Below are 24,617 nucleotides of genomic sequence, written 5' to 3'. Positions count from 1 at the left end.
CTTTTGTTCCGGTAGATTCTTCAGCTTCTCGTCTCTAACTGAGGAAGTATTCATTGGGAACTACTCACTCAGAAAATTAAAAGGTATGATATGTTTTGTCTGGATGTTTAAATAACGGAAAATCAGGGAGAATTGTGATGTTTTTTATTCCAGTGGTTCTCTTTATGTTGGTTTTTTTTTTATTATAAAGCTATGTTGATCGTCACCTATGCCATGTAATTTTCCTATATAGATAGCTGCAAGCCAAGGGTGTTTTGATTAGAAAAATGTATAAAAAAAGGATTTCTTTTTTGTCTGAGTTGCAAATTAGTTAGAAATATCAACATGTCTGACTCATTTTTATCATTTGGATTTTGCCATTGTAACAAGATTTTTTTAGGGCCCCAATTTTTATATTCTAAAGAAAATTTAGTCATTTGAGTTTAAGATATTTTAAATTATGGTTTTATCTAAAGGCTTTCTGTTGATAAGTGAATTTTTTATAAAGACTACATGAAATGACTTAACCCTTCCCAGTGAAATGAATAGTAGAGACTAAAGCCCAGGAATGACTCAGTATTATTGCGTTTTACAAATCATATACAGTAACTTCTTCAATGATGTTTTCATGTTGAACAATAGATATATGGAAAGGCCAAGATTGTTAGTTCTTAAATGAGCCATTTTTTTTATCTCCTGGGTTCAGAATTGACCACATTAGAAAGCAATCCTTCATCTTGCATGAGAGCACATGAATTCATTGATCCTGGGCCTTATGCTTTACATGAAAAAATACTAATTTTCAAATTCAGTATCAGGATGTATATTGATTTCAGAGGGAAATTATGGGTGTTGCCTTGTCTCTAATTCTCTGACAATATCTTTGACTTTAACATATGTTCATGTTCATAAATTCTCTATTTTAATTTGCCTTTTACTAAAATGGAAGACATTTTCTGCCTTACTGAGAAGATCAATAATATATCTTCACTCTTGGAAGTCAGATAATATTTCCCCTCAAGATAAACAATCCAAAATATTTCGTACAGTGAGTTTCGTATTTTTTGAATTTTTTATAAAAAGGGATAGTTTCAGTGGTCAACTATTGCCTAAATTACCATAAGTTTCTGGGTGTTTACCTGTGAAGTATTGGTGGCAACTGAGGGAAGCGAATGCATTGTCCTTGGTTGATTTTCTCTGCAATGTGTAATCATGAGGACTTTAATGTATTCACTCCACGAGCATTTCAGAAGATCTCAGCTTCTGTGGGTATTACTGGGCAAGAGAGAAAAGGGACAGCTGACACTGTCCATAGCCTTCCAGAGCGTAGGCAGCATCCATAGGAGTTGTGAACTGGAGAATTAACTGTTAAATTAAATCTGTTAAAAATAAATCCTTTCTTAAAAAGGAAGCCGAGTTATATCAGATATTGAACATATTCGAGTCTTAGAGACAGATGAAAGTATTTTCCTCTCAGAAATTATTCATTATTTTGCATAAGAAATCTCCAAACAAGATTTATTGTGATTCCTGGATATTGTAAAAACTCTAGAGACCAATTTTTTTAAGGCTTCACTCAGAGTAATGGAAAAATTTTCAAAATGTTATAGAAAAAGCAATCCATTTGTATATTCTTATCTAAATCCATATAGCATACATTTCATGGCCTGTTTTCTTATATTGAGACTTACTCATCGTCATCATGTTAATTTTGAACCTTGGTATAAGAACTGGAAATCTATGAAATTATTTAAGTGCAAACAATGTTCTGTAAAACATTATCAATAGGAATAAACTTTGTCGTGATTTGTCTGGGTATTGGAGAGGTGGCACATGACCTAACCAAGAAGTTCTTGTTGCCTGCATTTCCAGAACCATTTTGAAATTCATCTAGGGGTGCACCAACATTGTGTGCAATAAAAAAAAAGCCCTTATTAAAATAGTCTATTAGGGTGGCCAAACAAAATTTGATTAATTGATTTTTAACAGAGCCAGATGTCAACACCATGGTATTTCTAACCAATATTTGACATTAGTAAATTGCTTTATGATTTTCCTTCCACTCATCTCTTTAACAAATGTAGTAGTGCCAGAGCCACAACAGTTCCTGAATATTTATTTAATTGTTTAATGGATATTTGAATCAATCAGCATTTTCTGTCATTATTTTTTGCTTTTGCTTTTCATGAAATGACACATTGTGAAACAGACATTAGGAACTTCTTGCTGTTTTGTAGTTTGCTAAAATATTGCTCATATGTTTCTAGTTAGTAATTAGTAAGAAAAAATAATATTGGGTAGAAAAGAAGAACCAGGCGTAGAAATTTCTCTAGCTTATGTGAGATATGACCTCTCTGGGTTTAAGCTGAGAGGGAAAGAGTTTCTGAAAGCTCCCCTTTCGCTTCCACTGCAGCATGAGCTTTGCTATGGATGATTCTGGAATACAACATCCAGACTCCACATTGTTTATTGCTCATGTCTTCAGCCAAGTATCTATTGTAGTAGAGAGGAGGCCTCTCTATCTTTCTCAAGTATAGTACTATAAATGATGTCATACCAGCCCATAATGACCAGCAAAATTATTACAGATAAATAGATAGGTATGACATTACCAAGAAAGATAATGAGCTCCAAACCTGAGTGAAAAATTTGTGGGCGTATCCACACTATAGATACAGAATGAGAACAGAATTTACAAAGTTGGAGGAAGAATATTTCTTTAGGAAACAAGAGAGATAGTGTAATAGAGAACAAAGTTAATACTAAATTTCTTCAGAAAAAAATGAGAATAATAAAAATATTATACTATCTATTATTTCAATAATATAAAAACAGTATTTCATATTTTATAAAACTGATGAAATTAAGAAGACTATAAGGAAGAAAATAGTAGACATTCACAATTTTATAATACAGAGATTATAGGTAATACTTTTTGAACAATTGGGCTTTTTTTTATCTTATTGCATTTAAATTTTCCTCATCAGGACCCAGGGAAGCATGTTTGAATTCCACCTCTGTTAATTTGACAGTAATTTAGGCAACTCTTAGAATATTTTCCCATCTATATTCTCACACACAGACACTGGGCATTTTTTCCTAATTTTTTTACTATTATCCTAATACTGCAATGGAATCATTTAAACATTAAGCCTACCCAATAGTTCAAAGTTTATTCTATGAATGTTCTCAGAACAATAAAATCATTATTCTGTTCTGTCACATTCATGGCTACATAAAATTTGCTGATTTCTGAATGAGCCTTCAGGAGGAGTTGACCTTGATCTAGATGCATTGTACTCATAAACTTGACATTTTTTAATTGAGATCCTTTTGTACAACTACTTAAATATTAATAGTAATAACCAGAATGAACTTTGACTTTTCTTCAAAAAAGGAGAATATGAGAGTATATTAGCACTTGCCATATCCCACTCTGGGGCAGACATTTTTATCACTAAGACTTATACTTACTTTATGAATGAAGAAACAAAACCCCCATAGGGTTGCACATATTTGGAGATTAGCTAAATATCTGAATCCAAATCAGTCACATTATAGAAATAGAGCCAAGATCTTATGCAGGAAACAACTAAGCAAAGGTATGGAAACCATCTGAAAATAAGCTTAACAAGCCCAAGACTCAAAGGAAAGAGATAAATAATAGAAGCCAAGGAAGTAGTGACACCATTGCCTTTGTTTTTAAACATTGGGAATCCCAAGGGATAGATTGGTCAGACAGAAAGGGATCTGCATATGTAAGCAGAAGATAAACATATTTCTAGAACAGAGTCCTAATGTAAAGATGATAAAGAGTACAGACAAGGAATTGAGGTTGGCAAGCAAAATGCACCTATAGAAAAAGAGCAAGACATAAAGACTTGCAGACCTTTCACATGGTGAAGTAAAGTAGTCATTTAGACTACTTTATCTTAGACTACAGGCAAATTCACTATTCCTTCAGTAAATATATTTTGAGCACCAACATCCACACTTCCTTCCTGTCTTCATGGATCCCACCTTTTAGAGGAGAGAAATAATTAGTGGATTGATAAGTAATATGGGTAGATGACTACTCAAGCTGTCGTGCAAGGAAAGATTATAAGAGGGGAGAAAAGTGTATGCTAACAGATTTACTTCCCAGACATTAAAGAGATTTTGTTGAAATGCTAATCCAGAGTCAATAGTTTGGAAAAGGGATCAGAAGTTCTGTATTTTGACAAGTTTCTGGGTAATTTTGATGTTGCCAGGTCTTGCTTTCATTAGTAAGATATTAGAAGGCAAAAGCACCCTGCCCAATCAAAAAGAATTAGAAATAATGAAAATGGTTGTTATGAGCAAGTCCAATGTGAACTCTTCTCTTTGTATAGGAAGATTACATACTCTAAAACATCTCTGGTGATGAGAATTGGCCTCTACTTTTGAGCTTGTTCAATTACAGCCAGTTTTATAAAGGATCCATTAAACCAGATTAATGCACTACTGGCATTTAATTCTTTCTGCTTCTACTCCACACTTTATTATACCATATAATGAATTTTTGTGGCACAGGTTTGGGGCTGTGATTTTATATAACCCTGTCCTACTTTCTTAAATACAGCACTGTTCATTAACTGCATTGATTTGTTTGGACTTTCAGCCCACATGTCTGCCTGGTTGTTCATCACATTACTGAACTGAGAGACTCTCCATCTCCTTCTCCCTTGTCATCCATTTCACTCCTTTGTGTCAAGGTTTTGGGGTTCCATATGTTACTTTCTTTCATCCAACTCTTCGGTAACTGCTTAGAGCCACAGAGAATTCTTAAAGATAGAGTCTGATTTAAGGAATGCTTTTATTCTAGCAAAATCATTTCTCTTTGATAGGTTGACTTCAGTTTGATGACAGCAACCTGATTTCCTTTACAGAATTCTTTAGAACTGTACAGAGATACATAAACAGGTCTGTAGACAGCTCAGTATTCAAGAGGACAAAGGGGTCCTAAAGAAGGTATACCACCAGAAAGAATGTTATCTTTCTGCTTCAAGGACTAGACTGAAACTCTTCCAATTTAGCTGCAGGAACTTAGGGTCATTGATCTGTTTGAGTTCCTTCATACCACTGTAAACTATCTACGAAATAACAATCATAGCATACATACCCATCAAGGAAGAGCAGCTCAAATATATATTAAACATCCGTGGTTTCTCCACCTTATTAGCATTTATCCCTTGGTTAAAGGGTTAGTTTTCTCTCTAGATAATGCCATGACCACATCTAAGAGTACTTAGGAAATTGTTTAAAAGAGATCCTAAGTCATGGATGCCCTTTCACTCACCCTGTCTACAGAAAAGGCACTTAATTCAAATGACAAGGCAATGTGGAGTGTGTGTGTATGTGTGTGTGTGTGTGTGTGTGTGTGTGTGTGTGTGTGTGTGTGTGTTGTGTGAAGTGTAAGGCTAATCTTTCTGTAGGACAGTGCTGTTCTTTTTTTCTTAGTCAAGCTAGAATTGGTGAGATTTCCGAAAATGTTTGTTGATGCCTTTTTGCCTAATCATTAAGAGTCTTAGAGTAGCATGGGATCCTCATCTCTGGCCTTCCTGACAAATTGTCTTTTTCTCAAAATGAAAAAGAAAAGGAGAGAAAGAGAAATCAAAAAAGAAAAAAAGTCTGAATCAATCCTTGGTAGATTCCACTTGGCTTTCCTCAGATGGTTTGAATTCACCTGTCTTAAAATTCCTTCCAAGTGTTAATGACTCTGGATGAAACCAGATGTATATTGATGTGTACCTGGCAGTTGTTAAAGCAACTCTGTTTAACAGCCAAAGTTTTTACACAATGTGTAGAAATTAGGGGATGATGTTCCATGTTGGAAAGATCTTCGTTTTATTACTAAGGTGAACAATGGTTGGATTTAGGTTTCTAAAAAGTTTCCTTATTTTTCAGTATTTCCTCATGGTAAATTTCATAGCTCCTTCATACAGAGAATAAGATACCATACATAGGCATTAATGACTTCCCCCATACAGTGTTTAGGAACTTCAGAATAGCACAATTTTGAGCATAACTGCAGATATATTTTTGTGCTATTCTATAATTCTAAAAATAGAACCTTCGGTATGGGTCTGTACTTTAAATAGTGGGGGCAGAAATCCCTAAAATGATTGCCTTTCCAGGATGATATTTATACTTGAGGAAATATGAGACCTAATAATGAGAAAATGTTAAAAATCATAGAAGAAGTTATGATCCTGAATAAGTCATTAACTCTGGTTAGACTGCTGTCCTTTTCTTTTATAAGAAAGTGGGTATTTCAGTAGCTAAAAATAACTCACAACCTATGAACTGAGAAGGGCAGACCTTATTGTCATATTTATTCCAGATGCCAAAACCAAATTTTGAAGAATAATGCAAATGACCTACTCACATCTGTTGGAAAGTTATGTATCTGGGTTTCTATGCTTGCCCTGACTATGAACATTGTACTTTCTACTGTTTTTGTAGTCACAGCAGATAAATGAGTGTATTGTCCTAAATCTGGAGTATTTTAGTGATGCTCCATTGATGAAATAAAGAATCTGCTTAAGGTATTGGTGACTTGTACTAAATGGCTTGCATTGTCATTCCCACAGAGACTCCTTCGTTTCAGTCCTACATTCATGTGGTATGGATCCCTTTAAATTCCAGTAACAATAATCTAGCTATTGTTGAGATGATTAAACAATTCTATATTAAAAGATAATGCTAAATACATCACAGAAATTGGAATTGTACGGGGCTGGGAAGGTGGCTCAGTGGTAGAGCTCTTGCCTTGCATGCATGAGGCCCTGGGTTCAATTCCTCAGCACCACATAAGCAAAAAGAAGAAAGCTGGAAGTGGCACTGTGGCTCAAGTGGTAGAATGCTAGCGTGAGCTGAAGAGCTGAGGGACAGCACCCAGGCCCAGAGTTCAGGCCCCACGACCGGACCCCCCCGCCCCCCCAAAAAAAGAGTTTCAAAAAAAAAGAAATTGGAATTGTATTGATTCTAAAAAGCATTTGAATGACAGAGAAATAATAATCCATTGTTCAGATCTCAACTATACCAGATTTCTCCATAAGCAGTAAAGAACTTTAAAGGATGCAGGCTAGCAAAGAAATGATTAAAATGTCAGAAAATGGGAGAAACATTTTTTTAGAACAGGCAATATGATTTGACTCTTATTAGGGAATTTTTTTAAAAAATAAAGAAAAATGGAACCAGATACTATGGGTTTTAGTTCAATTCCATGCCTATCCTACAATATTAAGGAAACTAAGGAGAAAAGTGAGTTTGGGAGGGATAGAGGAGAATGACAGAAGGGGGTGACATGGATCACGATGTGATGTATTACTCTCAGAAACTGCTGTGTTGAATGGCTGCTCCATTAAACAACTACATATTTACAATAAAATATAATTAAAATAGATAGACATATGGCAGGACAGCATAAGTAACAAAATGTGCTAAATTCAGGTATCATTGAGTTAGGGTTAAAATTGAAAGTGCCCCAAGAGAGACACACACATAAACACATCCATCCTCTGAGGACATCCTTGGTTCCATGGCTCACCTGTTCCTCATTTTTCTTCCATCACTCTTATCTTTATTGTCATTAGCATGTCAGGGTTTCTCAAATGCCTTCTCCTGCTATCCCTATTGTAACCACAGTGACCACATTCATCCCTCAGCGGACATGTCTCCTCTTCATTGTTACCTTCTTTGTCCCCATTGGTGGTGCTCATGAGTTTGAACTGCTCGCTAAAAATGATGGCCACTAGCCAATGCAGCTATTTAAATTTAAATTAATTAACAGTTTTAAAATAATAAAGTTCACTTGATCCTAGTGGCCACATTTTGAGGGCTCAATAGACATATTCTTTTTTAAATATCAAACTTTATATATATTATACTAATGTTCATACTAATGTTGGAAAAGCCCAACCAGACCAGACCCTTCACCACTGTGTTCAAAGCCAGTGTCCTTTCCTTATCCCTCACTTCCCTTACCACTCAGTTTCTTACTACAATTTCTCATCACTACTGTAGTTGTAGTTAAAATAGTAATTTATTTAGTGCATTTTAGGGGTCGGCTATATAAATTGTCTTGGTGTATAACCAAACAAGAACAAAAAATAAAACAAGGAAACAAAGCTTGCTAATGGTTTTTGATTGCCATCTCATTGAAAAAGAAACTAGATTCATTATATTTCCCAAAGACAAATTGCCCGTTGGTTGGGCTTGAAATCCTGGTCTGTCTGGTTCTGAAACTGAGTATTTTGTGGGGCCTGAACTTTGGGCCTGTGGGCTGTCCCTCAGCTCTTCAGCTCAAGCTAGCACTCTACCACTTGAGCGACTTCCGGCTTTTTCTGCTTATGTGGCACTGAGGAACCTAGCCCAGGGCCTCATGCATACAAGGCTAGCACTGTACCACTGAGCCACCTTCCCAGCCCAGAAATTTTATTTTTTAAAGCAAACAAAAGGACTAAAAAATGAAATTTTTCTTCTTTTTCCTCACTCCCATGTTCACATTCTAGTGATTTTAGTAATTTTTAGCAATTTTAGTAATTGCTGTTCTAATTGCCATTTTACTTCTAAGTAGTGCAGCTCATTTTCCTAGTTTGAGACAATATCTGTTGGCTTCTCCAATTAAAAAAAAGCCAGATACTCAGTATGCTAAGACTGTTTCTCCATCTTGTATCCATTCATTACTTACGATATTTGAAATGGTAATTGTTCTTTATGTTGAATCAGAAAATATATTTCTTTGTTGAATTAAATGCTATTATCAGAACTACTGAGAAGTAAATTTAATCCTGTGTCACCCCAACTTCTGTTTTTCAAGTAGATATATCCTGATGGTCAAGATTCGGTGACCTTAATTTTTTTTTGAGCTAATACTTTACTTCTAGGCTGTGTACTATACTCTTCTCCTAGAAAGGGGCAGACAGTAAATACCCCCAGCTTGATAGGCATGCAATCTGATACCAGCCTCTGTTTCCACTATCACGTACTCTGTTATTGTAGTATGAAAGAAGTCATAATGAGTGCATGAATTGGCATGCTTTGTTTCAATAAAATTTTATTTATATAACCACATGACAGCTATATTTGGCCCAATAGACATATTTTGCTTATCTGTGCTCTATGTTACATTCATTTTCTTGGTTATCTTATGTCATAGTTTCTTGTGGTTTTTTTCTGACTTATTGGAGTTGCATTTATTCATGTGTGACAGGTCACCGATAAATTTGAGTTCTTACATGTCCAAAGTATCTTCACAGAGTCCTTCTGCTTCATTGATAATTTGATCAGGTATGAGGTTTTGTCTCATTTTATTTGAGCATCCTCTGTTGAAAAAGAAGTCTGATTTCAGTCAGGTTCTCATTGTTCTGTGAAAAACATTTGATTATTCTTTCTCGCAAGTTTTAGTAATTTTGTGACACATCATTTTTAAAACAATGTATCCAAATGGAAGATTTGTCACTCTCACCATTTGGTAAACAGACCCTTCAATTATATCTTTTTAACTCAGAAAAACTCTCTTTTGATTTTCTTTGATTTTTTTCACTACTCCAGCTTCCATTCTATGTTTAGAGGATTTCTATCCTCCAGGGCCAGACCTCTTGCACCCATCTTGTCTTCTTTACCAACAATAGGATCAAATTTTCTGTTAGCCATATCAGTCCTATTTTAATCAATTATATTGTCAATCAGTTCAACTTACCTAGATAGTTATATATTTGTTTCCAAGAAGTCTTTCTTATTTCCTTTGAAATAGTTTTCCATGATTTTGTTTTATTGGCAGAAATGGGATTTGAACTCAGGATTTCAAGATTGCGAGGCATGCCTCCAGTCCTGTTTTACTCTGGTTATTTCCAAGATGGTGTCACTTTTGTCCTGGCTTGCATCTGGATTGAGATCCTTCTCTTTTATGTTTCCTACTGTAACTTCAAAGATGGTTGCACACAAAGATGGTTGCCAAACTTTCTCCAGAAAGATAGAGAGAATGTCTTGAACTTTCTGCTCAGGCTGGTTTGCAACTATGACTCTCCCATCTCAGCTACTCCTGAACCTTAGATAACAGGTGCATGCTACTATGCCAAGTTATTGGTGAGCAAGGGGTCTTGTGAACATTTTGCTCAGGAATGATAAGATTACATGTGTGAACTACCAAGCCTAACCCATGATTAATTTAGGAAAGATATGCATTTGTTGCTTTGTTTTGGTGGTACTAAAGTTTAAAGTCAGGACTTGCACTTGTTAAACAAGTGCTCTACCACTTAAACCATACCAATTCAGCTCATTATTTTGGAGTCAGCCTCTTGCTAAGTTTTCTAGGCTCAACTTAAAATGTTCTGTGTTGTCTAGAGTATCTTCTAGAGTTCATTACTGACTGAGTGCTGGATTATAGGTATGTACCACCACCCTGTACTAGAATGTTTATTTTTAGAGTATGTAACCTTCTTTCAGATCTGAGAGAGATTCTTGTACTACAAATTCCATTTTCTTTCATGAAATCATCTGTATTTCTTCAAGTCAGTTTCTAAATATCTGTATTTTTTCATGATTTTTTTTTTGTCGTTCATGGGGCTTGACCTCTGGGCCTGGATGCTGTCCCTCAGCAATTCAGCTCAAGGCTAGCACTTGCTCTACCACTTGAGCCACAGCACCACTTCTAGCTTTTTCTGTTTATGTAGTGCTGAGGAATTGAACCCAGGGCCTCATGTATGCGAGGCAAACACTCTACCACTGAGCCACCTTCCCAGCCCTCAAGTCATTTTCTAAATGTATTCTTATTATTCATTGAGTTTCCTAACACCCCCCCCCACCCCGCCTTTGTTTTGGTGGAATTGAGGATTGAAGGCCTCCTACTTGCTAAGCAAATGTTTTGCCACCTGAAACACACCTGCTAACTCCTTTTATTATTTATTTATTTTTACTTCAGTTTGTTTTTCATAGAAGGTCTCACACTTTTGCCTGTGCTGATCTCAGATCATGATCCTCCTACCTAAACCTCCTGAATAGCTAGCATTACAGATGTACTGTCTCACTCTCTGTTCTATGTCTTCATCATTTTTTATTTCTTTAAATCAATGAAGAAGCCAGGATCACAGTTTGAAGCCAGCCCAGACAGAGATATCTGAGAGACTCTAATCTCCAGTTAACTACCAAAACCTAGAAGTGGAGCTGTGGCTCCAGTTGTTGAGAACCAACGTGGAGCACAAAAGCTAACAGACAGCACACAGGCCCTGAGTTCAAGCTACAGTACCAGCACACACAAATAATAATAATGAGTAAAGTTGGCTTGATTGCAAAAATTAAAGAAATACTAAAAGAAAAGAGGAAATTAGGAGTTCTAGCAGCTTTTGACTTCAACATCCAGGTAAACCATTTGTAGATGACAAAAGGAGGGTTTTCCTTAATCTATTTCACTACAGTATCATTACAGTGTTTATCCTTACAATAAACTGAGGATGCAGCAATCAAAGGATGAAACAAATCGGTGTGGATGTGTGCTGAGGATAAATGCACAGTAGCCTAACCTGTCATCCTCCTTTTCTGTTTGTGGTTGCTCATTATATCCTAAAGTTGAAGGGTTGCAAAGGTAAGTCACCAGCCTAGTTAAATGATCATGAGTCTAGTGGCATAACATAATTTAAATTCATGTGTTTCCCCAGAAGAATGTGTATGTATTTATCTGGCATTTTATGGCCACTACTAAAATAAAAGAAAATGAAAACGTAAACAACAGTGCTCCAATATTAGGACTGGGACTGCCTTGTAGCAGTAGGACAGTATGTTTAATCGATAATGTAGATGCGACCTAATCTGCAAATGAATTTTTTAAGTGTACTGGGAGACTAAGGCAAAATGTGCCAATTCAAAGTAAGTTCATCTCGGTGTGTTTTGATTTTTTTGTTGGGACAAAAGACTGCCATAATTTTGTTTTTTTTTCTAGTCCATACCTAGTATCTTTGCCCATAATTAATGTGATACTGGTTACTTTTGTTGCCAACATTTGTTCAGTAATAATAAGACCATTGCTGTTCTGGAATGCAAAGGCACACACTTCTCTTCAGAATAGAATTTGAAATTCCATCCTCCCTTGGCCTTATAAACGCTTGCTGGCTGGCCAGGTATGAGCTGCAGTTGTTTGTGAAATTTACACCGTGAACTTAAACGGAAGTATGTCCATCATTCCCTTCTCCTCTTTGGGTGTGGGAATTCAGGCATAATGGCTGGAACTTTAATAGCCAGTTTAAACCTGAGAATCTTATACAAAACTTCTGTTTTGCTAAAGATAGTACTAGCTAGGGATACTTTTATTCCAACCTACTCATCATTTGTATAGCAATTTTCAACTTTATATTTGCTTTCAAGGACTTTCAAGTATCATTGTTATGTACATAAAACAAATTATTTTATTTTATTTTATTGTGAACATACTGTACAGAGGGTTACAATTACATGGGCAGGATAATGCATACATTTCTTATCAAGCATTGCAGCCTCCTCCTTTGTTTACCCTTCACATCCCCATAAAACAACTTTTATATTAAAATGCTTACCCAGCCAGCCAGGCCTAGTAGCCCATGCCTGTCATCCTAGCACAAAAGTATCATCCTGTCATCCTAGCACAAAAGCTCAGGCTAGCCTGAGCTACCCAGGTTGGCCTAGGATTGTTTTGAGATCCACATCTCAAACAAAAGTCAAACAAAGAAAACAATTACAATTGTTTCCTAGACTCTACCAATCCAGTTACCAAGTCCTACTATCTCTACTTCCTAAGTACTCCTCAATCCCTTACACTTTTATTTGCCTGTGAGGACTGAATTAGTTCATACATCCCTCATCTTCCATCCCCAGGGCTGCAACAGCTTCCTGCATCCATTCTCCTGTAGAAACCATGAGACACATGGTAATAGCTGCACTAATCTTTTCAAATTATAATTGAGTCATGATATTTCTGTGCTTTATCTGTTTTAATTCTTCCCTAGCACCCTTTAGGAGGAGCATAATACATTGTGACTAGAGGCTTTTTATGCCCTTTCTTATCCTCTCTACTCCCAAACTCGTCCTGATGACTGGTCTCATCTCAGATTTCATCATGCCTTTTCTCATCCCCTGGGCTAAGCTAGGCTTTAGTTGTACTCACTCCTCATAGCTCCCACACTTCTCTTACTTATGTGTATGAGATGAGCACATCTCCTTTGTGAAACTGGAGTCTCCATGAGTATCTACCCTATACCCAATAGATTTCCAACAATTAGTTCATAAACTGGTACCAAACAGGTGCTCAGCAAACATTGCTAACTTGCTAATTTACCCTGTATCCTCTTCTCTTCCCCTAAAAAGCATATTTCACTAGCATCCTAACCCAAGTCCCAATTTTCAAAATTCCATCCATTCTCTTGTCCACCAAAATCATACATATGCTCTTGCCTTTTAAATAGATATTTACATTTTTGAGATCATGTGCTAGACATGTATTTACAGTATTCTGAAATTATCACTGAGAACACCTGCTTAGAAAACCAAGTATTTTAGAAAAGTTTTAAGTGACTGTATTTAAAAAGCCTTTTGTTATAGTTGCCTTTATCCCAACAGAATACGGATTTTTGAAATCTGTGAAATCTATGAATTTTAGGTATCTGGGTTCAAATCAAGGGTTTCCCTTATATGGCAGGTGGGAAATATTAGGAATTTGGAGGTTAGAAGAGATGGGAGAATGGAAGGAGTGACACTGATCAAGCTGCATTGTACTCATAAACTGACATTCTGAGTTGAATCCCCTTTGTACAAAATACTTAAGGATAACTAAAAAGAAATATATACATAAAAAATATTAGAAATTTGTCAAACCCCCCAATGTGTGAGACAGGAATAATATTAATATTATTTGCTTATTGAATGAGTTAATGAACTCAATTTACATAAGCATTAACTATATAATTGGTAGTGATTTTACTATGACTCGCCAGCTTTGTATTTCTCTACTCCTCCTTAGCAAATAAGAGAGGGGTTCTGTGTTTTGCTCATAGTTTGGATATACAATATAAATGATAAAACCTGATGAAGATAAAGCTTACCATTCAAGAAAGGTAAGACTAATAAAGGCAGCCTTAAAGGCATTGCGTAATTACTGCACAATTTTGTTTACTATGTTTTCCTCTTTTCTGCTCACTCTACCTTACCTACCACCACCACCAAAGCAAAACATAAAGGACAGTGACAAGTGGAAAGCAGCAAGAGAAAAAGCTAGAACTGTGTATTATACAAGGTCACCAGGAAGGCCTGGAAATGATACACACGCTAAATTACACCACCTGAGGCCATTGTGGTGCGTGGAGGGGGAGCTGAATGGGTGGAAAGAGTTCAGCTGTCCCTGGGAGGCTTATCTGCAATGCAGATTGTCTGAGCCTCTCCAAAGCGCTCAGCCTCAGGATGACCAGCTGCTCTCTGGTTTTCCCAGCTGGCTTAACAGGATTCGTCGTCCCTTCTTCTGGGGTCATCTACTAACCAAGAACATCTTCTAGGCAGAACATATTCCTTTTCACTAGTATCAAAATCATTGCCGATCCTTCAATGTAGCACTGTCTTAAAGACAGATTAGATTATTGAGGAATGATTTCCTGTTCTGCCTCTCTGAGATAGATGTTCTCTTTTATGAGAATTCTCCATCAGTCTCAGTTGGAGAAGCGGTAGACCTGCGTGGACTGCTAGAGCAAGGACACTTGGGTGTGCATGGAGGGAGTGGACGGGAATCTGCAGGCTCCACAGGTAGGGACGCTGGTGGTCAGCCCAGAGTTTAGAAGCTCTGTCCTGTCTTCATAGTACAAAGTGCCTTGTCTGAATCTGGAATAAGGCTTGGCCTTGCCTGTCCTTAATTGAAAGTTTCTCTACATGTACAGCTCCTTGTTTAGGTTTGTTTGCCTATTTGTTTGGTGGGTGGTGGTTTTGTTTCTTGTTTTTGTTTAGCAGTTGTAGAGAGGTAATAGCTTAACTCAATTAAAGATTACCTTCCAATGACAGCAGCATGTCCTTGGCCAAGCTCTTCTTCAGGACAGGTTTTTCACCATCAAATTTTAATAATACTTTCTGGTATTCTCATGAGGCATAAATGGTATATTGATAGAGTATACTTGCCATATTAGACACAGAAATGGGCAGTAATGTGGCTAGCATTCTACTTATTTTTATTAATAAACACTAGTGACAGTCGATGGATCTTCTAGTTTTTCCTTTTTATCAGATTTTAGTCGGTCATAATAGTAAAGAATTACACTTTTTTGAAGATTTTCCTGAAGTATCTTCAAGTCCTTTTTACACCTTATATGGAAGTAAATCTATTCTGCTTAATTCTAACCACACTTTTTATACTTTGGGCATAAGAATATGTGTCTAGCAAGAAACTGCTATTTGCTTTTTAAAGATATTTAGCAATCTTTAATGTGTGAAGGTAAATTCTTTGTTGTTTATAATGAGAACTAGTATGAGTTATGTCTGAAATGCAGTGGATATGAAGGTATGCCCCTGGGAGTTTTTATGTCTTTAATGTTTTCCCCTGGTGCTGCTAATGACTTACTCGGTGTGTAAATGAGACAATGCTGATTTATGCTGGGTTCCATCCACAATGATTTCTTCATTTACTGCAGGGTTAGCAGAATGTATAATTATTTTTCTTCCAAGTAATACAGACAGTAAAGGGAAGTCTTCATTTCTTTTGAAGAAGTACTACACACACACACACACACACACACACACACACACACACACACACACACACACACACACACACACACACACACACACACACACACACACACATCTCTATATCTATATCTATCTCATCTATATTTATTACCCTAAGTTGTAATCCTAGCTACTCAGGTGACTAAGATCCAAGGGAGCTGGGTTTGAAGCCAGCCAGGACAGAAAAATCCAAGAAGCTGCACCTCCAAAATAACAAAAAGCTAGACTGGAAGCATGGCTAAAATGATAAAAGTACAAGCCAACTAAGTTGAGTGATTGTCAAGCCCCAAGTTCTAACCCTCATGCTGGCAAAAACAAAACAACAACCTTACAACTTTGTACTTTCAAACCAAAATTATATTGCAAAAGCCTGAGCCCCAAAGTCTGAGATAATCCGTGTCCAAAGAGGAAAGTGGAATGGAGTAGAACCCCCTTTTGACCTCAGCAACTACAGAGAGTCTAGTAAACAGATTCTAGTCCATATACATGCACATAAAAACCTCAACCGTAACCAGTGTAATAAACAAGGATCAAAAGTTTCACTTCAGCCTTGCAAGCACAAGGTCCTAAGCCCAAATGCCAGTACTGAAAAAAAAAAAACCAGAGATTGTTTATGTGTGTGATTATCTATATGATCCCTTCATAGCTTCAAAAGCTCATTTAAATAAATCAGTTTGTTCATAGACATTTTGTTGAAAAAAAATCACACACAATATTGTTCTAAATTTCATATTCTTCTTTTAAAGTTTATTTAGTTAAAAGGAAATTAACATGTGCTACCTCCCTTTTTGTAATCTCAAACAAGACCCAACTAGTTATTCCAAATGAAGCAAATTAACTCTCAGTTTAAAAAGAAGAAAGTTAGTAGAGTTAGTTAGAAAAGTTGAGGTTAAAATATACTTGGTTTTTAAGCTGGGCATAGTAGCTCATGCCTTGTAATCCTAGGTACTTGGGTATAAAAGTTCATTTCTTTCATATCAGCTAGTATAAATAAGATGATCACAGTTCAGATCATTGTGCATTTATATGCCAGACCCTATTAGAGCAATAACAGAAGCAAAAAAAGTTACAGTGTAAAACTTTATTTATTTACTTATTTTTTCACCAGTCCTCAGGCTTGAACTCTGGGCCTAGGCACTGTCCCTGAGCTCTTTTTGCTCAAGGTGAGTGCTCTACCACTTTGAGCCATAGCACTACTTCTGGTTTTCTTGTGACTAATGGGAGATAAGAGTTTCACAGATTTTCCTGCCTGGGCTGGCTTTGAACCACAATCCTCAGATCTCAGCCTCTTGAATAGCTAGGATTACAGTCATTTTGAGTTCAATCCCCAGCTTTCTCTTTCTGCCTCTCTTCTTCTTCCTCCCTCCTCTCTTCTTATCTATCTATCTATCTATCTATCTATCTATCTATCTATCTATCTATCTATCTATCTATCATCTATTTGAGGTTCAATTAGTTAAGGCTGAATAGATGGGGTTAACTTCCCATTTGGCACTCAAGCAAATACTGATGATCAGTACTAACTTCACAGGTTTGCTCTAGCCAGGCTGGGAGCCACTGTGGATCTTTCAGATGTCAGAAAGATTGATGCTCTTCTAATTTTATTGGATTAAAATCCCAGCACTTAAAAGAACTAATATAAATAAGATCAATAAAAGAAGTATAAAGAACATGGGCACAGAAATAAATCCTAAACTTCTGTTACTAGTATTGATAACTAATACCCATTACCAACAAAAGTGTATGCACATTATTAATCTCTTTTAATGAGCTGAAAGGAGAAAGAAGCCATCTCTCCTGACCACTGAGAGAGACCAAGAAGACCCAAATTCTTGTAGGAACTTAGAAGGATTCTGATCATACTCAAACTGGACAAACTCTCCAGTGGGGCAGGTGTCAATATGATGTGCTGCCTATGAGCCTTGGGCCACTTCTTTAAAATCAGCATTACCCAGTTTATCTGGAAATAGGAGCCAGGCTCACAAGTCATACGTGGTGACCCAGTAGCCCTGGGAAGAAGGCTAATGACTCACAGGCACACATCACCAGCACATAAATCAATGACTTAATGTGAAGTCATTTTCAATAGAAACTGATGACCTGTAAATATCTAAAAGAGAGACTATGCTCTTAAGCAAGAGTACCTCGGGCTGTGCATAGCCCTTCTTTCATTTAGCTCCCACCTAGAGCCAAACTTGCTTCATCCATGGGGTGCTTAATGGTTGAATAGGATTCACTATCCAAATTGATGTGAACAAAGTGATTCATGGGAGAAACGAAGTCCATTTAAAAGTAAAATGCAATGTCGAATCCTAAAATGAGCATGCATAGCTATTACTTGTTTCTCTACCCAGCATTTTACCCATGAAAGATGCTTAAGAAAACAATGGCATCCATCATTTCCCATCTCCAATGTGTCTTCATAGTCCCTGTGACATTTGATGGAGGATCTTCAGGGGGGCAAAAAAAATAGGCTTTTCACAAAAAATAGACAGAAGTACATGAATGATTTTCCCCAGGGATATTCCATTCAGCTTTTCTATGATGTAGAAAAGGGAAATGGCACAGAACAAACTTTCTGCATTGGTGGGGGCGGGGGGCGGGGAAGTTGGGGGACAGTATAGCTCTTGCTCCATAAATGGTAATAGTTAAAAAGAGGTGGCTCTCAATCTTTAATTCCTTGGAACCAGATCCCCTATTTCAACCACATATTAGAATAGTCAAAGGTTTTCACATATTTGACAGAATACCTCTTATGATACATCTAAGAGGAATCTTTTGAGGCCTACTCTCAGTCTTTTTATAAGGGGAAAACACTATAGTTGCTGTTGGAGGTTTCAAAGTTGTTCTAATCATCTAAGAGCTATATGTGCTTTTGTGGCCAAGCAAAACAAACAAACAAAAACAACTATTTTTAAACAGCTGTTTGCACATCAGGGCAAAGCCACAGATATCCTGCTTTGGGTGAAAAAGGATATGTGATTTTAGTGGCATCCACTCAGCTGCAGGCTCTACCTTGCTGAACTGTGGAAGGTCTTGTGGTCTCCTGAAGGATTTTATTTTACCTCTTGAATACACTAGTTTGCACTGATTTCCTGTGAGGGTCACTAGGTCTCTCCAGCAGTAAGGAGAGGTATTAACAAGAAGGATTTAAGCTGGGTATGGTGGTTCCCACCTAGGGTCCCCAACACTTGGAGGGCTGAGACAGGAATTATTGGGAGTTTGATCTAATAGGGAGATTCTATTTCAAAAGAAGATGGGTAACAGAAGGGGCTAAAGATTATAATAAGGACCAAGAACAATGAAAGACATATAGCTTTAAGATTGCATCTGTTTAAAGGTAGCTCTAGGTATAGATAGAGGTACCCAGGTATCTGTGTCAGTACCCTAGAAACAGGAATGCTGTGCCGATCCTTATGCTAATCTACAGTAATCCAGATGAGCTGATTTAGTAGTTTGGCTGTGGAGATAACCAAAGTGACTGTTACATTAGGCATTCAGTATACCATCTACACAATCAGAAATTGTAGTAAAAGAATTTTGATCCTGGTCTCTGGCCTCTTACCAGCATTTATTCTGGTGATACTTTTATTTGCTGGTATGTTTTTGTTATTGGAACTCAAATCCTTTTGAATGTGACCATCTTGCTTTCCTATGGAAGTTCTTATAAAATATCTGTCCTGCCGGGCGCTGGTGGCTCACGCCTGTAATCCTAGCTACTCAGGAGGCTGAGATCTGAGGATCGTGGTTCAAAGCCAGCCCGGGCAGGAGAGACCGTGAGACTCTTATCTCCAATAAACCACCAGAAAACCGGAAGTGGCGCTGTAGCTCAAGTGGTAGAGCGCTGGCCTTGAGCTGAAGAGCTGAGGGACAGCGCTCAGGCCCAGAGTTCAAGCCCCCCCCCCCAAAAAAAAAGAAAAAGAAAAAAGAAAAAGAAAAAGAAAATATCTGTCCTGTTGCAGGAAGGTAACCTGCAATGGTAGTGTGCTTTATGAAGAACTGAAATCTTCCCATGTCATGCACCTGGGCAGCTGGAAACCTGGTTGCACAGATATTTCATGGAGAGAACACAGTTAGTTTCTTTTATTGCTTAAGTAAAAATAACAAATAAGTATCCTGCTGTAAAAGAAAATGCTGATAATTATAGTTTGCCAGGCCTGTTGTATAAGCAGACAGGAAAGACAAAATGTTACTGTTGGCAAATCCCAAAACAGAATGCTTCTGGAAACTGAAACAAACACTCAGAGTTAACAACCTTCCCATAAAAAATGCTAAAAACAAAAAAAAAAAAAAAAAAAAACCTTCAGGGGTTGTTGAACAAGTTTAGATGGTTATGGTATATTATGTTCAAAGAGGTGAGGATTTTTAAACATAGTCAAGAGTTTTCCACTATATTTTAAAGTATGTGTATGACCAAATGTGAATAAGCTCTGAAAGGAAAATATTTGGACAAAGGGAACTGGACTATTCTAAAAACAGTTTGGGGAAAAAAAACCCACAACAGTTTCTTTACTGGTTAGTCTTCCCCCATCGACATATATTAGTGAAATTTAATATCTTAGTTCTTTGCAGAACACATGTATAAGAACACCATTTTCAAGCAATATGTACTATCACAAAAGAGAATGTTAAGAGACAATTTTCAAACACAAACCAAATCTTGCTAGAAAAAAATAGTGGAAAGCTTTGAAATAAATGTTAAGTTTGAAAAAAAGAATTGGGTATTATGATAGTAGGCTTATAATAACTATACATAGAAAGGTTTGCATTAAGCTGGGTGCCGATGGCTCACACCTGTAATCCTAGCTACTCAGGAGGCTGAGATCTGAGGATTGCGGTTCAAAGCTAGCCCAGGCAGGTAAATCTGTGAGACTCTTATCTCCAATAAACCACTAGAAAACTGGAAGTGGCGCTTTGGCTCAAGCGGTAGAGCGCTAGCCTTGAGCTGAAGAGCGCAGGGACAGCGCCCAAGCCCAGAGTTTAAGCCCCACAACCGACCAAAAAGAAAAAAGAAAAAAAAGAGAAATATTTGCATTATAATCACAAACATATGCTTATTCTAAGGAAAGGAAAGAACTGAGTGTGTTTCCATTTGTTGAAAATAATTCCCCCACAAAATTTATTACAAGGTAATTTAACCTGTTTTTTTCAAATTTGGCTTTTTCAACATGTCTCTAAAAAAGATTGCTTTTTGCCAGGCACTGGTAGCTCACACTTGTAATCTTCGCTACTCAGGAGGCTGAGGTCTGAGGATCGCAGTTCAAAGCCAGCCCAGGAAGAAAAGTCCCTAAGAGACTTTTATCTCCAATAAACCACTAAAGCCAGAAGTGGTGCTGTGGCTCAAGTAGTAGAGCAACTAGCCTTGAGCACAAAGAGACTCAGGGACATCACCTAGGCCCTGAGTTCAAACCCCACAACTGACCAAAAAAAAAAAAAGATTATTTGTAATACTACACACTGGTAGTTCACACTTGTAATCCTGGTTTCTCCGAAGGCTAAAATCTGAGATTGCAGTTCAAAGCTAACCTAGACAAGAAAGTACATGAGACTCATCTCGAATTGCTGACTACAATGCCAGGAACTGTGTCTCGAGTAGCAGAACACCAGCCTTGAGCGTAAAAGCTAAGGAACACTGCCTGGGGTCTTGAGTTCAAGCCCCAGTACTAACACACAAAAAAAGGACAGTTTTGTAAAATTTAAGACTTTAATTAATTTCTCATAGATTTTCTATTACTATTGTGGTTTATGGATAATTATCTATTAAAGTGAAAAGTGTGTCCTTCTTCCTGTGATTTTCTTTCCCTTCCACTGCTGCAGATCTAATCACATCAGTCATGAGATTGTAATTTGTCCATTTTTCAGTACTTCTCCAGGATTACCTCAATGCAATGCTCTTCACAAAATCCTGTGTCTTTTGCAAGACTTATAATTCAATAGACAGTTATATGATATCCAATTTTCATTGTGTTGTCAGTTATTGATAAATGTTCTGACTGTCACTGGAAATCAAATAAAGAACAAAACCTTGACCTTTTGAGAAGGAATAGAATCTTGGGCTGCCCAGAAGATGCATGGATGTTCCAGTAAAGACTTGCTTTAGAAATGGTCAGTTGATTAGTGCCTGAGTTCATGTTATGAAGCACAAATTGCCAAATTTCTAAAATGAATTTCTTCATTCAAATTCATATATCAAGCCTTTAAGAGAACACCCATTTGACTGATACCCTCCAGAGGAAATTGTTAGTAATAAAGCCTTCACTCTTTTTGATCGATGGCTCTTTCAAGAAATTACTATATGGTTCCATCTATGTGTATCCATGAGTAAGACTATGAAAGAAATACACAAGTTCTAGGTAAGATTACACATACTTGATTTTCAGGAGTTGTGAAAGAGTGGACTATTCTTCTTGGTGTTAAAATGTGAAGAAAGAATGAGGAAATTGCAGTCTACATTTAATTACTTCATGTAGTCAGAATCTAATTATTTAGCACACATCTCTACTAAGTTGGACACATAGAAGAACTTCAGAAGAATCTGTACAAGTCTTTTCCTTTGGTGACATCATTCTCAATGAAAAAATAATGACACTTTATAGCTGAGATCATATCTATGAGTCATTTGGTTTTGCACCCATGAATCTGTTTTTCTCCTTTTGGAACTGAGTAACTGTATAATTAAGTTGTCACTAAAAGGAACAATAACAGCAAAATGTCAAATGCTAACTCGAATGATACATGATAAAGGTTTGATTACCACTGAAGCATCTGAAATAAACTAAGAGAATTAATGACATTAAATATATCATTTGATGACATGTTCCTGTTCATCTCCAGCAGAAATCTATTAAGTTCAAGAGGGCATTGAGGTTGTTATTTTTAATGATTATCAAAAGAATTTACCAGTTCATGTAAGATAGAAACCACAAAACTCATATACTCACCAACATATCTTACATTAGGCTGTACATACTCAAGGTACATTTCTAAGCAGGTGGCATTATTCTCTCAAATAGAATTAGGAACTGAGGAATTATTAGATATGGTTTAGCTTTAAACATTTTCAAAAGTCTAGGCATATTCAGAATATTTAATGTGGTACTTGTCTTTGAGCGTCTTAAAAGACATACTGAAATACAAGGAGAAACCATTCATCCAGATGAGATTATTAAAGACATAATTAAACTTTGGATCCTAGGATCAATCTGTGGCAGATTTTGAAAAATAACGTCTTAGTCTTTCCTTCTTGAAGATCTTCAAGATTTATACCAGGCTACACTGTTACTGGATCCTGACCAGACTTCTTCCTTTTATCCCTGAATCCTCATTTCTAATGTCCCAACCTAAAACTAGCCACCATTTTCTTTTTGGTTTTCCATTTCTTATTTAAATTTCTGTAACATATCCACTCCACTGATGGATTTGTTTTTGTATCTGTTTTTAATCTGTCACCTTTTCTTTAGTGTTTCAGTAGATGATTTTTTTCATTTATCCGCCCACTATAAGCTTTTTGTCGCTATGACAAATACCTGAGATTGACAACTTAATAGGAAAAAGAGGTTTATTTTGGATCATGGTTTCCGTTCACAGTTGGTTGGTACCATTGTTTGGGGCTGTGGCGAAGCAGAACATCCTGTGTAGTGGGGGAAAAGCTCTTCACCTTGTGGAAGCCAGGAAGAAAAAAAAAAGAGATAGGACTATTTTCTTCAGGGACACTTCCCCATCAGGCCCCAATCCTTGTGGTTCCACTCTCTCAATTAGCCACCAACTCTCTAGCATCTAAGTCTGAGTAACTAAGATTCAAGCCATAAGGTTTTTTTTGTTGTTGAGATATTGCCTATATAATCATATTTTAAAATAACAAAGTTTTTCTCCAACTCTTTGTACTGATTGCCTCTGTTTACTGCCACAAAGATTTCAGTCTTGATCCTGCTTACTTTGAGATCTTAGTGAAATTATGAATCATCAAAAGTCTGATATACAGACTTGGAGTATGCTTACATAAAAAGATATCATCAATGATTACCTACTTCCCTTAAAAATCTCTTGTTATTAGATTCTGTAATAGCAAGTTGTCTTCATCATTTCCTTTACTGGTTTGTCTTTATTTACCCCTTAACCAGACAATTGGTCTGTCCCAAGATTCTTGTTACACATCTATTTGATGTAGTTAGTTATTTATTTCAATTCAAAATTAGACTTTAGAGGACAGAAACTGATTATGCCTTAGCCTAAAATCTCCAAGAAATTCTTCTTACTCCAGAAATGCCCACAAATTTCTCCAAATAAGATTTCAACCCCTCTGTCATGTGGCCCCAGACTACTTTTCTAACTTGGTCTTCCACAATTCCATGTTGTACATTAACAACCTGTGGTTTTCATTGTCTCTTCACTGCTTCACATTTTTGCTTTTGTTGTTCTTTAATTTCTTCTTCTATTCTTTATCCCATTACAAAATCATATGTAACTGAACAAAGGTTATTTTAAATACACTGTTCTCTGGAAGAACTAATGTTGAACATATTCTTCCTTGTTATTCAGAACAGCCACTGCTTTATACTTTTTCCTGTATACTCTTTGAACTGTAGTTAATAATTGTCCCAGACATGATCCTATCATCTTCTTGAAATCAGGAAGGATGATTTTTTTTTATTGTGAAAATACTGTACAGAGGGGTTACAATTACATGGGCAAGATAATGAGTACATTTCTTATCAATCATTGTAGCCTCCTCCTTTGTTAGGAAGGATGATTTTTGTTGTCAATGTTTTGTGCTGATATGAGGACTAGAACACAGGGCCTGAGTATTGTCACTTAACATTTTTGCTCAAGGTTAGTGCTCTACTGCTTTAGCCACATCTCTATTTCAGGCTTTTTGCTGGTTAATT

At 36.7% G+C, this 24,617-nt stretch overlaps 1 protein-coding gene across 32 annotated transcripts in view; it reads left to right on the top strand.

The window, feature by feature from the left end:
- Window positions 1-24,617, top strand: part of Map2 (microtubule associated protein 2) — a 266,088-nt gene that overhangs the window by 126,193 nt on the left and 115,278 nt on the right. For 31 of the 32 annotated variants that reach the window (XM_070018343.1, XM_070018353.1, XM_070018116.1 and 28 more), the window contains one exon: window positions 16-83. The exons of the other annotated variant lie outside the window; for it this stretch is intronic. The gene's annotated coding sequence lies outside the window, so the exon portion shown is untranslated. The remainder of the gene's footprint in view (window positions 1-15; window positions 84-24,617) is intronic. 32 annotated transcript variants of the gene reach the window in all.

The sequence above is a fragment of the Dipodomys merriami genome, unplaced genomic scaffold (assembly GCF_024711535.1).
Source record: "Dipodomys merriami isolate MVZ:Mamm:240054 unplaced genomic scaffold, mDipMer1.0.p SCAF_1, whole genome shotgun sequence".
NCBI lineage: Eukaryota > Metazoa > Chordata > Mammalia > Rodentia > Heteromyidae > Dipodomys > Dipodomys merriami.
The sequence above is the reverse complement of the archived record's forward strand: the minus strand, read 5'-3'. Positions and strand labels throughout refer to the sequence as shown.